This window comes from Falco cherrug, chromosome 1, assembly GCF_023634085.1.
Source record: "Falco cherrug isolate bFalChe1 chromosome 1, bFalChe1.pri, whole genome shotgun sequence".
Lineage (NCBI taxonomy): Eukaryota > Metazoa > Chordata > Aves > Falconiformes > Falconidae > Falco > Falco cherrug.
The window spans coordinates 81,620,997-81,638,886 of record NC_073697.1 but is presented as its reverse complement, the minus strand read 5'-3'; the positions used below and the strand labels follow the sequence as shown (position 1 = coordinate 81,638,886).

Here is a 17,890-nt window from a genome sequence, read left to right as displayed (position 1 = left end):
ATCCACGATTAAGCATTTACCTAAGGAAAATAGTAAAATCCAAACAGAGAAAACCTACAAGTGTCAAAGTACAATTCTAGATTGTCCCAGGTATAGATTTGCGAAAAAGTGTTTTTCCACATTCTTGTCAATTTAATGATTTCCTTAGTACGAGACATCAAATACTCTGAGCAGGATCAGGAAAATGAGTGGCATTAGTGAAGCCAGGAGACTGCAAACCTGGTTTTGTATAACACTCTTCATCTTATCTGATGAGAGTTTGCATGTTATTAAGTCTAAAATTAATTTGCTTAGGGTCATTTAAACATTAGCAAATTTAGAGCAAGTTATGTAATCTACAGATTGAAAGTATTCTCATACAAAATTAAACTGTTCCATTTCTTTCTCAAATTAGTTCCCCAGGTAGCTGCACTAGAAACCAGAAGGATACAAAAAGTATCAGTCTTAAATCAATTTGTCACCAGAAAAGGTATATATTTCATAAAGAATTGGTAATCAAAGATTCAGGCTGCCAGTAGCTGGAAGTTGGGTTTCCACCACAGAGTTATGATATCACAGGCAAGTTTGGGTTTGGAAAGGAACGGTTTATCTCACATGAGCAAGATGGATAAGTTCAGTAAATCACATCATCGTATTTGGAATTATGACAATAATTAGTTATTGAACGAGTTGTAGTGACCTCCTTAATGCTCTGATTTCTTTGAGAGTCTTCTGCTGCCTTCCTAAGGCCTTTGCTCTTTCAGCATTGTTACCACAGGGACTAATGTGAGGGAGCAAAGAGACTGTTTTCCTTTAATGTGGTCTCTGGGTCGTGCACTAACAACCTAACAAACAGAACTTAGATCATCATAACAATACCTCAGCCAGCTTAACTAGAAAACAAAAGACTAGCAAACCAGACAAAAAAAGTGCACAACCTTGAATAGTTAAAACTACAATTTAGTATAACATGTGATTCTTCCAGTTGGTATGTCAGGATCCAGGAACATAGAATGTTTTGGGTTTTTTTTTCTTCTAAAATAGGTATCAAACAATAATATTAATATTTTATATCTTTGGTTGTTCTTCTGATAATTAGTAGACATGCTTAATTGTCTTTGTGTTAAACCACTGACACATAATAAACATCAGCTATTGTTAGAGAATATGAATTGGATAGGGTGTAGAATTGTTATTACCTGTTTCTGTTAAATACTGTTAGAGAGTTTCCACAAGTACTTTGTGCAAAATTCAGATTGAAACCTCCTTAAAATTTTTGGGATATCTCTATATAAGCAATGCAATTGCTGAAATAGAACTGCATGCTAAGCCATCACTACCAAAAATGGTGATGCCATCATGGGCATTTTAGCCAAAATCACGGTTGCTGTAATTAGTTTGAGTGCTGCCTTGCATCTCACTCCTGCAATTTTGGACACTGACTGTAGAGCAAATCTTTGATGTTCATGGTTTTACACCCCCTCTCTGGTGGGTTTACTTCGACCAAATCTCCACCCAAAATAAATGAGCCAAGAACAATTTAAAGTATGTAATAAGCACATGATTTGTGGCTAATCAGATTGTTGGTGTTTAGTAGTTTTGGTAACATTCACTTGAGCTGAATTCTTGTTGGGTAAGTATCTATTTGGACGTGGTTTCTTCAGTCTAGTTTACTGAACACAATGGAAATCCTCTAATTGTTTTCAAGTAATCAGGAATTCTGCCTCAAATACTCCACATGCTGATGTTCCACTAAAAATGTTCAACATCCTTTGGAACAGATGGTTCAAGGAGCATTCATGTAAACTTCTTCCCTAGAAGAAAAAGTCGACAAAACCTCAGTAATGCTGATGAAGCACCTAGTGTAACTGTATGAGGGGGATGATGCAGCTTTTTAAAACTCCTAGAGAAATGCCAGATACTCATTACTTGACAAAATTCAAAAGAACACCAAAATGAAGCCCTTGTAAAAGGGCTCAAGAATTTGGAAATAAAGGAAGCAAAAGCAGTACAGGTATAATTTTGAGGTTTATAATGAGTTTGGAATAAAAATAATCACGTGGCTATGAAGTAGTTATCTTAGTTGTATAGTCTTTATTCTAAATCAACAATTGCTTTTCAATATTCTTAAAATGTGTTGCTTTCAATATTTATAAGTTGTTTTTTTTTTCTAAAAAAAATATTAGTGATTATTACCAAGAGACCGTCTGCTATTGACCAAAGTCAACAATGTTTTTTATAGCACTGTCTGTTTTAACATAGCTGGGAGATAAATAGATTGAAAACTTCCTTAATTCTTCAGTTAGACACAGCCCACAAAATCAGAAGAATTAATCATATTCTGCAAGGAAAGCATATGTGATTAGATGATTCATTTTAAATACATGTCAAGTTCTAAAAAGGAAACAACTTCAGTTTTTCATCTTAGTTGGGATGAAGGATGAAACTTGAAATGCCCACATCTCTCAGGAGAGTACTTTCTCTTCTAAAAATTCTTATCTGAATTGCTCAGTGGAGTCCTACAGCTCTACATAAGATGCTTTTATGTGTGCTATTCATATTCCGAGTCATGTAAACTTGCAAGGAAAGGAGGAAAACAACACAGAGTGAATGTTTAATGTTCTACAGATTGTTCCACGCATTAATTTTTTCAATAACACAGATTACACTTCTACATTTACTCTGCAGAGCACTGCATTTGACAGATATATTATAGCACACCAAATAGTTTCTCCCATTTCATGTTTGATGAAAAAGGCACAAAAGATAATGGAACTCAGTTTTAAAACAAAAAGCATAGTTGCTAATGGCAGCATGAAATTTTGAGCTATATGGAGCAAGACAAAAAAGATTATGATAAGGTGTGCCAAAATACAACAGAACATTCATATTAAGAGTTTTCTAATTATTTTACATTTATCTAATCAAAACAAACGCTGCTGGAATTGCCCAGGTAGAACAGGGATGATTATTCTTCAAGTCTTGATGCTAAAATTAGCTATCTAAATGTTCAGTTAGACTGAAAGGGAGTCTGGAAGCTAATAATGCTAAAATGCAAAAAAAAATGTGAAGAGTTGGATGCTTGTATATCAAAACAATTTTGGTTGATGCAGAAATATCTATAGATTGTTCATACTTGAGTTTCAAAACAGACAACAGTTCCAAAAGCTGCAAGGTGGAATTGGTTGGAAAAATCAATTACAGCTTGTATCAGTAGGAATTTTACTTGATACCTTTAAAGACAACACATGGAAATATAAAGTGAAGAGTGCATTATGATTGTTTTCCTAATACTACACACGAATTTGTCTATCCAAAGTAGGCTGTATGAATTGACCTGTACACATTATACTCTCTGAAGAATGTTTATTGGTAAGTTAAGAGGAATTGCTCAGTGTATAGATATGTATAATGAATAAGGGCAAATTGCGTGGTGACCTTATTTTGGGTTTAATTACAATCAATTAGTTGTTTCAGATGGGTAATGAATGAGGGGCTTGAAAGCAAGGCTTGAAAGCTAGGAGGGAATTTTAAGCAGGTTGGCTGAACATTCAGGTGAGGTTTAATAAACAGTCATTGCTTACAAGTTTGAAATGGCACTTCTGCGGACTAATATCAAGGGTTAGTCTTTGACAAAAGTGACCTTGGCAAATACTTCACAGAACTGGATAGAAATAAGATGCATGTATCAAAATATGTCTACAAAAATCTAAAATACATACTTTGCTTATATGACAATGCACTGTTTCATCCTTTTCCAGCGAGGATACAATTTTGCAACCACCACACTGGTTCATATGTAGCTGCACAGTTTCATACACAGCCAAACAGATCCACGGGATGATCTGCATCTTAGTTAAATGGATCCACAGGCAATGAATCAAAGCTCTTGCTATAATACTGTTTTTAATGTTTGAAAGTAGATGTGTTATACCACTTCCATTTTCCTGAACTATTTACCTCTGCTTTTTCTTCAGTTGCCGTTGGAATGATTTAGTATATTCACAGCAAGATGAACTTGGCTTTGATTTTGCATATTTTGTTTTAAAATGAGGCTACTCCACTGACTATAATCGTACCACCAATTTTAGAGAGCATAATCTCAGCAAAAGCCCATCTCATAGCTGAATACTGTGTTTTATTTCATGTATTTCAAAGAATGTTTACCCTAAAGCTGCATTACCCATAGGTTGTACAGTATCTCCTCTGCTTTGCTACTATGACCAGGCTGACACCTGCACCTGACCTGGCGTTAAACGAGCTACTGAGGCATCTCCATGTTGCATGGGTGAGGTTAGCAGCCACAGCTGGGATAGGTAAGAACTTCACACTTCCTAATTTTTTCTTACATCCACAAAGACTTAGACCACAATATGTTCCTTTCTGAAGAGTAGGTTTAGATAAGAGAATGTAATTTTGCTACGCTTTTATGGCTGGTCTAAGCAATTCTCCTAATAGGCCTTTGTATTGCTTGGCACCTATCGCAGATTTGAGTGTAACATGATTTTACTTTGAAGGGCTTTGGGTAATTAGCTGCTGCCCAGTCATATTGTTGCTGATTCCACCATAAGCTCCATTATGTCTAGTAAATGACAAATATGGTCCTGTTGATTCCGCTTCACACACAGCCCCCCACCCCCCCTCCTTTATTTTTGGAGTGCTATCTAATAGAGCTGAGCAAATATGCCACACGAAGAACTCGTTCATTTTGCTATTCCTGTATTTGCCAAATCACTGGTTCTCAAACATACTCATTATTCAGAATTATGTGGGAATTTATTAGGTGAATAAATCTTCGTCTGTAGGCAGTTTTTAATAGATTATTATAAAGATTGCCAGTTTACACTGGGTTTATTCTGTTCTGTAATAAGAGATGCAGACATTCTAACATGACTTGCAGATTGTTGCTTTTTACAGATACTGAGCTGAGGTTCCTTAGTCCTGCAATTCACAGTAATAGGCTTTTGCTTACAGTTTCCCATTCTTTGGGCAGAACCATTAATGATTCATCCCTCAGACTTTCTCCTCTGCTTCTTTCCTTTTGAACAGAATCTTGCTAAGTACTTTCCAGAAAAAAAGCAGGTGAAACATGAGGTGGCTTTTCCATATCCCTTTTCCCTTCTGTTTACCGTATGTACTGAGTTTTCTTGATGGTTCTCCCTCTCTTGCCTTTCCACTTGTTCCAGGAATTTAATTTGGTTCTCACTTCCTCCTTTCCTACATTTTTCTATTCCTCAACTCTTTGTTTTATCTCTTTGTCACTTTGTGTTATCTCCACTTCCTGTACCAAACTGCCCAGAGAATCCTTTTGTCTGTGATCCTGTCTTGCCATTTAATCTCTTCAGCTGTTCCACTGGTGTTTCTCTTGGGAGACACCATTTCCTGAAAATAGAACTCTGAGTTGTATGTTTCTGCACTCCAACCCCTTGCCTTCTCCCCGTTTTTAATACTGCTGATTCAATATTGGTTGTAAGTTAAGCTGCACCCCTCTGTCTAAACCTCAACTTTAGATTTTCCTCACCCATCCCTCAATAAATGGTATGAAACAGAGACTTAACAAAGCTTGATAGTAAATATGTCAGTGATATTGATACCTGTGATGCCAGAGGGTTATTGTATAACCTTAGTATGTGCATAACCTTAGGTTTAATGTGTAATCTTAGTATATATACAACCTTGGTATAATTATTAGATTGTAATTGAGAAGTCCTTGTAGTAGTGTAATTGTTAAGATAGTGATCAGGAAGACCTGGCATTAAATGGGCAAGATTTATGATCTAACTCGAAAGGAACATGTAGGATGAAAGAAAATGAACTGATTGAATCTCATGGAAACCTAGCAGGTTTTGCCAAAGACTTAGAGGACTAAGATGACTGGGACATGAAGTGTTTAGATATGAATTTGGGTCAGTGGTCACAAAAGCAGCCCTTCAATTCCGTTCAGAAAGAGCTACACATGTGCAAAAGAAGGAGGGACTAATGTAAACGAATCCTAGAAAAATAATCAAATGTGTGTGGGATATGGGAAAATTTAATGCATATGTATGATTATACAGAATATAAGAAACATGTATTTGAGGAGAAGATGAGCACGTTAGGAGGAGATATCCCCTGTGCTTCAGGCACCATAGTAAAGAAAGCCTGCTTTCTAAACTTCAGAACAGCTTTAGAAAGTTTCTTCGACCAATCTTTTGGTAACAGTTTAACCAGATTTGATGGCAAGGTACACTTGATTGTTTATTGCACAGAGGACAGGGTCAGACAAAACTGCCGGGGAGACACTCCTGTTGAGTTATGAGGTTTGGAAAGGACCCCCTTGCTTTCTGAACTTCTCCTCAGAGGGGAGTTCAGAGGTGCAGCTAGATCCAGACTTGGTCTCAGACTAAGTTTATATCTAAAGGATGATACATGTGCAATCAATCCTTGACACCATTTAGATAAAATTTCAAAGTTTAGTGTGCTATTAATCACTTACCAATAATATGTTGCGGTAAGGACCCTTTCAGTCTTGAGGAGTAACCTTGCAAGGTGTCCCTACCCAAGGGGAGGCCGTGGGTGCAGCCCGGTGCTGTGCAGGAGACCTCAGTGGGCCCCGGGCTGTCCTCCGGCTGTGGGGTGGTGACTCACTCTGTGGGGTGGTGACATGGCATGCTGGTTCACACCACAGAAGTTAGGTTCTTTCACGCTTAGCTTGGGTCGGACCTTGACCAGCACTGTTTAGTGGGCACGTTGTTAACAATAGCTCTTGGCTCTTTGGCCATTATCTGTCTCCCCCAAATTCCCTTGGAGATATGGTCACGACGACCTGGACAGGTCCATGGGAAGTCACAGGTGGCTATCACTTGAGCATAGTTTGGAAACAAAGGTCAGGATGAGGGGCAGGGAGCACAGCGCGCAGTGCTCACAGAGCAGTGCAAATTGAGTATGCATATTGCGCTTGCCATGTAAATCGCAAGGTTTGGAAGGCAACTTAATAGCCTTTTATTAAAGCTTTCTAATGTAATTTTATATGAATGTCACTTGATACCATATCTATATTTACAAGTAGTGCTTTGTATGTTTTTATAATGTGTGCTGTGAATCATGGAAATCCATAAATTCTGAAACTTCAGAATGATGTTGACTTCCTGACTGAAAACAAATAAAATATTTAGCAGTGATGTAAATGTAGAAGTTTGGCATGTATTTTGATCCCGTTCCAAAATGTTGACAGCATAACTCTACTGTATGTATCTTTGGACTTTTTTAGTGAAAGAGTGCATGTATATTCTGCAGCACACACTGAGCAAGTAAGCTCAGCAGGTGTATTTTACAGTGTACAGAGTTTTAGTGAATCAATAAGGCTGGATTATATCAGGCTTGCAGCACCACTTATGTTAAAAGAAGTGCATGCTCTGATTTTTCTGAACTCTTTGAAGTTCAGCTGTGTGTCACCTTCTATTGTACTAAAATATTAGATCATCACTGCTGATGACTTGTAATCATTGCTTTTAAATTTACATGTTGATTGATAAGGCAGGATTATCATGTGATTAAGAATGAATAAGAGATGGGAAACTTCTGTTCCCAGCAGTGCCCCAGATTTCTTTTGTGACTGCTTGAACAGCTTAGCGCCTCTATTCTTTTTCCCATTTAAAGCAAAAAGAGGGCATCAATGTTTTCTGTCTTTGTGGAACTATACAGGAGTAATGTCTCCTGTGTTTGTGAATACTAGTAAGGTAATCAGACATAAGTTGAGGATAAACCCATAAATTTCACTTACAGTGAATTTCAACAACTGATTTGTAATAGCTTTTAGAAGAAAAATAAGATTTTTTTTTTCTGGCATTTTTCTTCCAAATGTCATTATATTCATATGCAACTGAGTAATTCTTTCTAAACAAATTTCTGTACATTCAGAAAGAAAGAACCTACTTGGTCTGTTTCCGATCCAATAAAACCTACATGAATAGTAGGATATACTGTAAAAAAAGAGATCTTTTAACAAAATTTAACAAGCTGTAATGCAATCTTTTTTTTCCTTTTTGTGTAAAGCATTTGGAGAAAATCTGATATTTTGACAAATCTCAACTTTTCAAATATTACTGTACTAGTGAAAATAGATTTTTACTTCTAATCAGATAGAATGTCATATGTAATTAAAAGTCTGTCATTTTAAATTAGCTAAGTTTTGGAGGAGAATGAGCTGAATCCTGAAATAGTTTCATTGAGATCTACAAGAACTGAAGAGTTTCAAGTAACCATTTTGCATCCTTCATATTATTTAAGAAATGTGTGCCTGTTAACACTTTACGCCATATTCCTGGCAGAAGTAAGGTGGTTTCTTGTGACTGTCAGAGTTTACAGTGACCTATGAAAAAGGAAGGAAAATAAAATAAAATGGATACAGAATATGAAACTATCACTTTAATTTTGTCCCAGGAATTACATTACAGGTAAGACTTATGAAGATACCTTTTTAACATGGGGATTTACCAACATGAAACGGGCACACTAGCCCTTTCACATCGTGTCACTCTGCTGTGTGGGACCAGTGGCAAAATGGTACAAAATTAGTTGCAAGGTGAAAGGAGAGATTGAGATGCAAAGGATGACATTTCCATATTCCTTGAGCATCTTAGGGGTTTTTTTTCTTTCTTTTTTTTCTTTTTTCTGTTTTTTATTTTATGATTCACGCAGATTGTTATAATGTCTGGAAAGACAAAGAAGGATTCTAGCTAAGTAGAACTGTGGACTAAGTGATATGTAAGGCAATGACATCATCTCCCACCTGAAAAGTTCACCTCGTCCTTTACTATGACTAGTTGTTGTGGTATCAGTATGAACCATTGAAATTTATCTCCTAAAGAAGTGGAAAAATGCATATCAAAGTCACCAAGACAATAAGCCAGAATTTTTCCCCCCATTTAATATTCCTTGTGCTCTTCTGGGACAGGCTCATTGCTCTGAAGGACAGACAGGGTAAGATGTGCCTATGAACCTTATTATAGTCGTCTCTTGTTCTCTAGAACTGTAGAAAACGCTTCTTACCCCATACAGATACTGGAGTTCACAAAACTGCTTGCTTCAAAGTCAGTAAGTGCATTCTTTGAAGAACGGGTTCCTTTATATTGTCAGTACAGCTTGGGATGGAAGCAGATATATGACCAGCTACGCGGCTAGGAGTGAATTAGATTACACATCAATGTGTATTAATTTAGACTTGTGTTCCAGACATGCAATCACTGTTTAGATTGGCTTATTCTCTAGAAAAATCCACTTGAAAACAAGTGATCATGTTTCATCTCCATGGCACAGATTTAGGAGAAATGCCGGAAATCTCAAATTGTAGGAGAAATGGTTCTCTCGTGTCGTAACAATCAGTCAGCTCACGGATGCTTAGGGGCTGCGTGGGACATGTGAGCACATCTGATGTTTGAACACCACCACAGCAGGCTGCAGGGCTGTATAACATTTCTGTGAATTTTCATCCTTATAATAATACATCAAGTAAACCAAAGGAGTTTGCTGTGGCTCTACAAAAGAATACTTTTGTGTCTTGTTGAGCCAACTTAGCCATTGCTGCTCAAGGGGACTTTTATTGCTTGGGAAAGTTTACCTGAACTGCAGCGACAGCTGATACTAACAAACTGCTGATGTGCCTCGGCATCATGTCAGGGGTGGTGCTGGTGGTGCTGCTGGTGGTGGTTTTTTAACAAGGTACAAGACAGAAATACCTAGAGCTTGTGGGCGGCTGTTACAGGTCACTGTCTCATTAAAAGCACAAAAGTATGCAAAGGAAGATTAATGCCCTGACAGAACTTCTGCTTAAAAATAAATCCAGCCTAATAAGGCTGATACAGGGTGCTTACTACTTTATTGATAAAATTTCAAAAGCTGTGCTTTCTGTAGATTAAGTTAAACAATTATTTTCTATTCTATCACAAACTAGCTAACACAGCTAGCAACACAACTTCTGTCGTTAGAAATCACCCCTGTGTGGGGCTTTGAGAAGTGAGGTACAGAATAGAGAATATCACGTGTTAGTAGAAAGAAATAAATCATGACAAACTAGTAAAGTTGCCAGGATTACTAACATAAAGCTTCACAGGTAAAAATTAGAAGTATCCAAGTTGCTTGGAAAACCACCTTAAAGACTAATTAAGCCTAATGCAAAAACTGCCATTCTTGTTTATACCTAACCCTTTTGAATTAAATGTCTCACTATGGCTTTCATAAACTTTTTCATGCAAAATAATTTTTCTGTTTTCTAAATAAACACAGCATGATATGTTCAGTTTAATACATATTTAAGTACTCAAGATTGAATGAGTTGCCAAATTGTGAAACATAGAATTAGCTCTTCCATCAGTGAATACTTTCAGCTGTGAAGTTTTCTTATTTAGATGTTTACTTTAAATGCTCTAGTTAATCTAATAAGGACTGCCCAGAAGAGAAAAAAAGTTAAGATTAATGTTCTTGTTCAAATTGGTTAACAAAATAAAGGACTTTTTCTCTCTTTCTTGGCCTTTTTAGTCTTTCTTCGGAGTGCAATACTAACATTCCCCAATAGATGCCCTAAGAGATCACGACTAAATACTGAAATTAAGTATCTTCAGCTTTCTTTGTGCATGTTTGGTTTTTTTAATAGAATCTGTATTATCTACTATCGAGTCGTATTATGTTTTCAGATTTCAATGATAATGAATAATGAAATTATTTCATCCCAAATTAAGTTGAAAAAGGCTAAAAGGCTGGATGATAAGAAATTAAATATTTATCCTCATTGCTCAATTATTTTTCAGTAGTAATTTTTAATGTGGATATTAATCCTGTAGTGTATTATCTCTTTACTGTTTAATCAGTTGTTATTTCATATGCACAAGATGAGAATGGGGGCAGTGTCATCTTGTCAGTCATTATCATTGCAAAGTTGCTACACACTGAAATAAAACTACAGTATTTATTTGATGAGAAAAAAATGAAGAAATCTACAGATATAACCTTAGTCTAGTCTTTCCAGGCCCCCCCCCCCCCCCCCCCCCCCGCCCCGAGTTTACATCTGTTGTGTTCTGGTTTACATTTTAATTATTCTGATGAGTTTCTTGTGTGAACACTATTGCATATGCCTCGTAAGGAATTTAATTCCTTTGTGACAACTGGCTTTGAGGAGATATGGGGTAAACCTTAATGTGCCTTTATGATCCTTTTGTCATTAGGGAGATCTCCTGTGCCATACGGTTGGCACAACCTTTCTCCAAGCCACAAGGAAGCTAATTTTCCTCTCTGTCACTTGCCAGTGTCTGCCTTCCTCCTGGTGCTTATGATGCCCTGCTGTTATAAAAGCACCGGTCCAGGGCTCTGTGCACTTCATTGTGCTTTTTGAACAGGACAGTTTATAGTGAATGAGTTATCATCTTTCATTAAAACATTAAACAGGCATTGAGTGAATTAGACCAGGGAAAGATGCATGTGTCCAAACTTCATGCTGTGTGTGTGTGTGAGAGAGAGAGATTTGTAGGATTATTCACGCCATCTCATGTCAGAGCAGGCTGAGAGTTCTTTTGCTGTCATTGACTTCAAGCTAATCAATGATCTTCATCAGTAGCAGCTGCACTGAAGGAGCAGCTGTCTTCTTCCAATTAAAAAAAAAAGGAATAATCTATTAAAAAGAAGTGGAAATTAAACCCTACAAAGGGTAGTACTTTGGACTGTATATTTTCAAGTAAGACTTTTTTATCATTTGAATATATCATTGCCTAGAGCTATTTTTGGTATTAAGATACAAACAGAAGTGCGCTTCAAGTGTTGCATATTCTTGATTCAAATTAAAAAAAAGATATTTTTTTTTAGTCTTGTTTACTACTTTGTAACTGGTCAGATTAGCTGGGACAGTGAAGTAATTTATACTTGGTAGTATCAGTTTTTAATATCCTGAAGAGTTTGGTAATTTGATAATGCTATTCATTGGAACACTTTTTTCATTTTGAATGTTTAAAGATATAGCAAAATAAAATTTTGTTGCTGAACTTACAAGTGGTGAGTGGTACCAAGCCATATGTAAGTCACTGGAATAATGTGAAGAGTAAGTAACAGTGCAGGTTTCTGAAATGTCTTTTTTTTTTTTTCTCCTTACTGATTGCTAATCTAAACACCCAAGCACAAACCAAGGTTTTAATATAAACAGTAAAAAAGCCAAGATAAGAAAAAGAGTCACTTCTGAAATACTGTACTTACTCTTTAATTCTGCATTCATTTTGCATGCAACGTTGTTTACAAGGTAAGTAACGCTTTCTCTAGAATTACTTGTGGTAGAATAAGAGATCCAAATTAGTCAAAGAAAGTGACTATTGTTATAAATTCAGTGAGTTATGGATAGACTGCAAAGTACGGGAGCAAAAGTTTTGGACAAATAATGAATGGGTTGCTAATCAAATTTTATTTTGCGTTATTTGCATTGGTTTCCCCTTAATGTATTAAGACTTTGATCGTCTCTTTGTGTTACATAAAGTTTCCTGCTGTATTGGATCCTATATTAAACAGAGTCTTCTAAATACAAAGTAGAGAATCTTTATTATTAATATCTATAACCTTAATGAGCATAAAACAGCTTTGAAGTTCCTCGGTGTTTCTCACCTTTACAAGAAAACATTAGTACTTACTGCACGGCTTCTCCTCCGCCCAACGTAAGAATGACAAATGCTTCAAATACAGTAATGCGGGAAGAAAAATGAAAACCAAGCACAACTGACTGCCAAGCACATGGCACTCTCCAAGTACACTAAACTCTGAAAATTGTGTGGCATATTATGTGGGATCTGATAACATGCTATCATAAATGACCCAAATTAAGGTTATGGAGTCCAGAAACATACTACTAAGCATCAGCAGTCTCTCTTGACTAACAATTAATTTTTAAACACAAAATAAATTCTCCTTTAAAGTACCGTATATTGATCTGCATTACACCAAGTAAAGTAATATCCCAGTGCAGTACCGTATGGATGAAAATGTTTCCACTGCAAACAGTGATGATGTAATGTATGGATCACAAAACAATGAAAAAGAATTGTTTGTTCACTTTTTGTGTGTTTGTGCGTAAAGGCTGAGCAAACAATATACAATGAAGCAAACAAACATTATCCATTAAGTAGAAAAGTGAAAGCTGTCAGGATAAGTAGAAGCAAAATTTAGTTTCTATTATCTGTCATAGCAGATACAGAGCTAAATTAGAGGGAAAATAGAAAAATTCTGTGCTACAAATACAACACAGTAATTTTAATTAAATATGAGCCTTGTAAACTGCATGGGTGTCCCAGTGACTGTCCAAAGAAAATTAACATGATCAGATACACACATTTAAAAACTCAAGAATGACAACATAACAATGTATCCTGTTGTTTCATTATTTGCACTCAAATTTAAGAGTGCAAATCCTCACAAAATCTAGAGATTTTAAGAATTTCTTTGAGAGTCTTTCATGTGCTATTTTTGGGCTTCTTTGTCTACCAATTTGCAAAGCCAAATGCTAAACTATAGTACATTAGACCTTGCATAATTTGATAGACATCCTGACTACTTCATTACTTGTGTTATGTGAAACATTACGTAGTTGTTGATCATTGGTTTCATATTTCATTGGTGTGTAAAAAAAAAAATAAAATAATTGATCCTGTTTCTTCTTGCATTGCCATGCCCTGATTAGCAGTCCAGTAAGAACTCCCTGACAAAATAGTGGTAGGGTAATGCAATCCACCTGTCCTATCATGCCCTATGTTAACTAGCTCAGTCCTTTAAGGACAGGATTTACCTTGTGTTGTTTCTCACGACAAGTTTATTCCACACGTAGGCACAAGTCGCCTGGTGTGCATCGGAGCAGCTGGCCTCTGCCCGGCTTTGTCCCGGTACTGGGTGAGCTGAGGGCAGCCGAATCCCAATTATGTTTTCCCAAAGGGCGTGACATAAGTAACCTGTAATACCATGAAGAGTGAATACTTAATTTTCAGAATGATTTCACATGGAACACATGAAAAAAAGTAGCTACCCTTTAAGAAGTGGTGGAAGGGATAGGAAATTAATTTAAAAGTAATAAATCAAGTCACTTAAACCTGCTATCTCACAATAAAGCAGGTTCAAGTGAGACTGTGTTGTTTCATTGCTTGACTTCACATAAATATATTTCTAATTGTTTAGGCCGTTGGTTTCCGGTTGTTTTTTTGGTTTGTTTCTGTTTGTCCAAAGGGACCCGTTTCCCTTCCCCTAACGGAGGGTGTCATTAGTAGTCTGAGGGTGATGCTGCTCTCTCGTGTCTCGGCTGACCGAGGCCGGTCCCGGTGCCGCCCGCTCTCGGTGGGGCGGGCGAGGAGCGCTCCCTGCCGCCGGGCGCTGCACCGGGGGGCGCTGGGGTTACGGCACAGGCTCCGCAGGGCCCCGGCCCCCCCGGGCGCTCAGGTGGCCGCCGGACAGAGCAGTACCTGAGTGTTGCGTGGCCTTCACCGCGCTTGGGTTGGGACCTGCGGCTGTTCTCCAGCGGCGGCCCTTGCTGCTGGCGGCCGTGCCGCCATCTGCCCTGGAGCTCCGGTGCGGAGGGGACGTCGGCACCCCGTGTTCCGCGGGGGCGGCCGGTGGCAGGTACGGGGCCGGGACCGTGCCCGGCGGAGGGGAGGCGGGTGCCGCCAGGGAAGCAGCCCCAGCGCGGGCGGGGAGCCCCGTGGCCGGGGGTGAGGCACGACCCGTCGGATCTCCCCGTCCCGTAGGAAAGCACAGTCGCGGCGTTTAAGTGGGAAACGGAGGCTGGGGGGAGTCGGGCGCAAGTTTTGGCGCACGCAGGGTGCTGGCTGCGGCGGCGGGGCGGGGCCCGGGGCGGGCCGGGGGCGGGCCGGGGGCGGGGCGTGCCCCTCGGCGCGGCGCGGAGCCGGGCGGGGGCGGCAGTCGGGCTCGGCGGCGGCGAGCGGGGCCGGTGCTGTCCGCGCGCGGCCGGTGCTGAAGGGCGGGCGCCCCCCGCCGCCTGCCCGCGCCGCTGGACCGGGACCGCGCGCGCCTGCTGGCGGCGGGAAGCGCCGCACGGGACCTGCCGCGAGCTCCCCGGGCCGGCCGGCTCCCGGGGCAGCGGGGCGCTCCGCGCCTGCCCGTTCCGGCACGGGGTCCGGCGGCGAGTCCGCTCTGGTGGCGGTTTGGTTTTTTTTACGTTTCCCCTTGCGGACTTCAGTGACTCCTGCATAAGGTAAGCGGCAACGCGCGTTCATTTATTTTCTGTTTAGTTGCTTCGTGCAAGCGGTGGCGGGTGACAGCGTGATGGAGGAGCCGGCGGTTACCGGCAGAGCAAAGTTGGGAGCCCGTCAGCCCTTAGGTCAGGGCAGGGGCGATGCTTCGGCAAGGGGTGTGTGGTGTGCAGCCTTCGGTGAAAAGGGGTCTGCAAACAAAGGGTTGGTTTGGAATGAGAAGTTGGAGGCTTATTTTTCTTGAAAACTTGCTGTCAGGATAACGTTTAAATGTTTGAAAATATTTTATTTCAGAAATCTCGAGTATTATGAAAAGATAAAGGTATTACAGGAGGTGCTTTGCAGACGCAGTGGGTTTGGGGGGGGGGGTGAGAAAAGCTCGAACTGATTCTATCTGGGGGAGGAGGGGATGCGTAAGGTCATTCTGGGAAGTAGAGAGCAAAGTCGGAATTAAAGCGGATTTCAAAGCACAGCCCCACGTTGCTCGGTGTCCTCGTGCGTGCCTGCACGCGTGCAGCAGCGGGGCAGGGACCCCCGGCTGCTGGGCCGCCAGGGCCATAACGCTGGGAACTCCCGATCCCCAGCTCCAGGGGAGGGTCACCCCTGCCTCTGCCTCCAAGGTCAGCGGGGGCTGCGGGGGCTGTGAAAGTTGTGGGTCGTTTCCTTTGATACCAACTGAAGAATGTCAGGCCTTCCTCTAGCTTACAACTAGGTGTAAACGCGGATCTCTGAATAATACCGTATTATGTTGCATTATAGGACTACCGTTGTCAGTAACTGAATGGAACCGGGCAGGGTGGGCAGGTGAAATGCCTTGCTGTTTCGGCGGTGTTTAACCCTTTGCAAGCTTGGTGGGGTGCTCTGCTTCACAGAGGAGTTTTCTACTGCTTCTGTGGTTTGTCAGACTTCTGCACAGGCAGGGCAGAATGCTACGCAGGGGTTTCTGCATGCACAAACAGAAATCCCTGCGTGGCACTCTACCCTGTGTGTGCAGAAATCCCTGCGTGACACTCTGCCCTGAGATTAAGGCTGATTCCAGAACAAATGGGCTGCTGCTGCTTATAGCCGGTGCTGCTGAGATGGCTGAACAGAACAAGCAGGCAAATGAGGTCCCCACCCGGTATTTTTTAGCATTGTGTAGCACTTCATACTCTTGTGGCTGTGATCAATTTTCTTTGGAACTGGGACCTAAACTACAACGTTTTTTTCACATCGTTGTCTTGCACAAGTGTTAGCAGTTGTAGTAACTATGAGCATCAGATAACTTCTGCTGATGAGATGAAGCTGATGAGACTGTTTCATATTATTATAGAATTGTTATACTCCTGAATAATTTATATAATGTTGAGGTGGGTTGTTTTTACTGAATATTTTTATGAGCTAGAATATAAAGATAACCATCAGGCAGCAGCACAGAACTACCGAGGAGTAAAGTTGAAAGCAAGCAAATTGAGAAGAAAGTCTAGGCTGCCAAGGCTTTAATGAAATTTAGAATTAGGAAATCATGTGTTTTACTGTTCCCTTCCCCCCCGCCCCCACCCAAATTATGAAGCAGCTGTTGCCTTCCTCTCTCAAATGGTAGGGAAAGAAAGTTTATTACACAGTACTTGCGCTGGTGACAAATCTTTATTAATAGTCTACCCATCAGCTAGGACAGCTCTTATCATCTGTCATTGGCAGGAATATTAATTTGCTTTGAAATGTTTTGATATAATTTTAAATAGTGATACATTTATACTATGAAGATTCAGGATGCTTGCTTTCTACAGTAGACATTACAAATATATTTTGGAGAAGTTAATTGTGAAGCATGTGGTGCAAACAGTGCTTTAACTGAAAAAAAACCCCACAACTTCTCAACAACAAAACAACCCCAACCCATTAATTATATAGCTGAACTTCTGATGTTTAGCTGGAAATATACAGGGCCTGAATCTGCAAATCCTTGTACATTTGAGTAGCCTTTGTTCATACACATAGTCCTGTTAACTGCAAAGGGACTATATCCATTATTACCCGAGTAAAAGTCATTGATCTTGCTGAGATCAGTCATTTTACCAACATCAGACAGATGATCAACTTTTGTTGATGTTAAGATATTAATATTGTGCTTTTAAAATTATATCTTATATCTGGTTGTATTCTTTATGTAATGTTTTGCCTTCCTTTGTGTTGGGCTGCTTTATTTTGTAAATCATATTTTTAAAATGGGCATTTGCAATGACACGTAGACTCTCAAGGAAGTGAAATGGCACTGCTATTTTTCAACAAAATGGTGTTCTAAATATACGTATACATCAAGTGTTGTTCATAGACATTTTGGTCATCTGTTCTAGTTAGAAAAAGTCTGTCTTTAGCAGTAATCCTTCTTCTCGCGCACCTGTATACTTGTAAGGAAGTGATTTTGTATAGTGTGCAGTTTCGAGATCGCAACAACCTCATTCAAAAGTTGGAGAAAAGTGTTTCCTAATGACTTGGTCAAACACCTATCTACAGAACTAATGCCATCTCGGGGAGGAGTTCTGTTGTAAAATTGGTACTCAGGGAAACCACCTGTTTAAAGTGCTGCTTTATAGACCCTGATTACATGGACCAGCACACAAAGATGTGCACAAGGGCATACACTTGGAATTATTGATGATGTCAACATACATGCAACCTGTCAGGTGTCCTAAGCTTACATTTCATAGCGGATCACATGGATATTTGCT

The 17,890-nt window shown here is 39.7% G+C and overlaps 1 protein-coding gene across 4 annotated transcripts in view; it reads left to right on the top strand.

The window, feature by feature from the left end:
- The first annotated feature begins 14,888 nt into the window (after positions 1–14,888).
- Positions 14,889–17,890, top strand: part of FSTL5 (follistatin like 5) — a 322,952-nt gene continuing 319,950 nt past the window's right edge. For all 4 annotated transcript variants that reach the window (XM_055696639.1, XM_055696626.1, XM_055696630.1 and 1 more), the window contains exon 1: positions 14,889–15,181. The gene's annotated coding sequence lies outside the window, so the exon portion shown is untranslated. The remainder of the gene's footprint in view (positions 15,182–17,890) is intronic.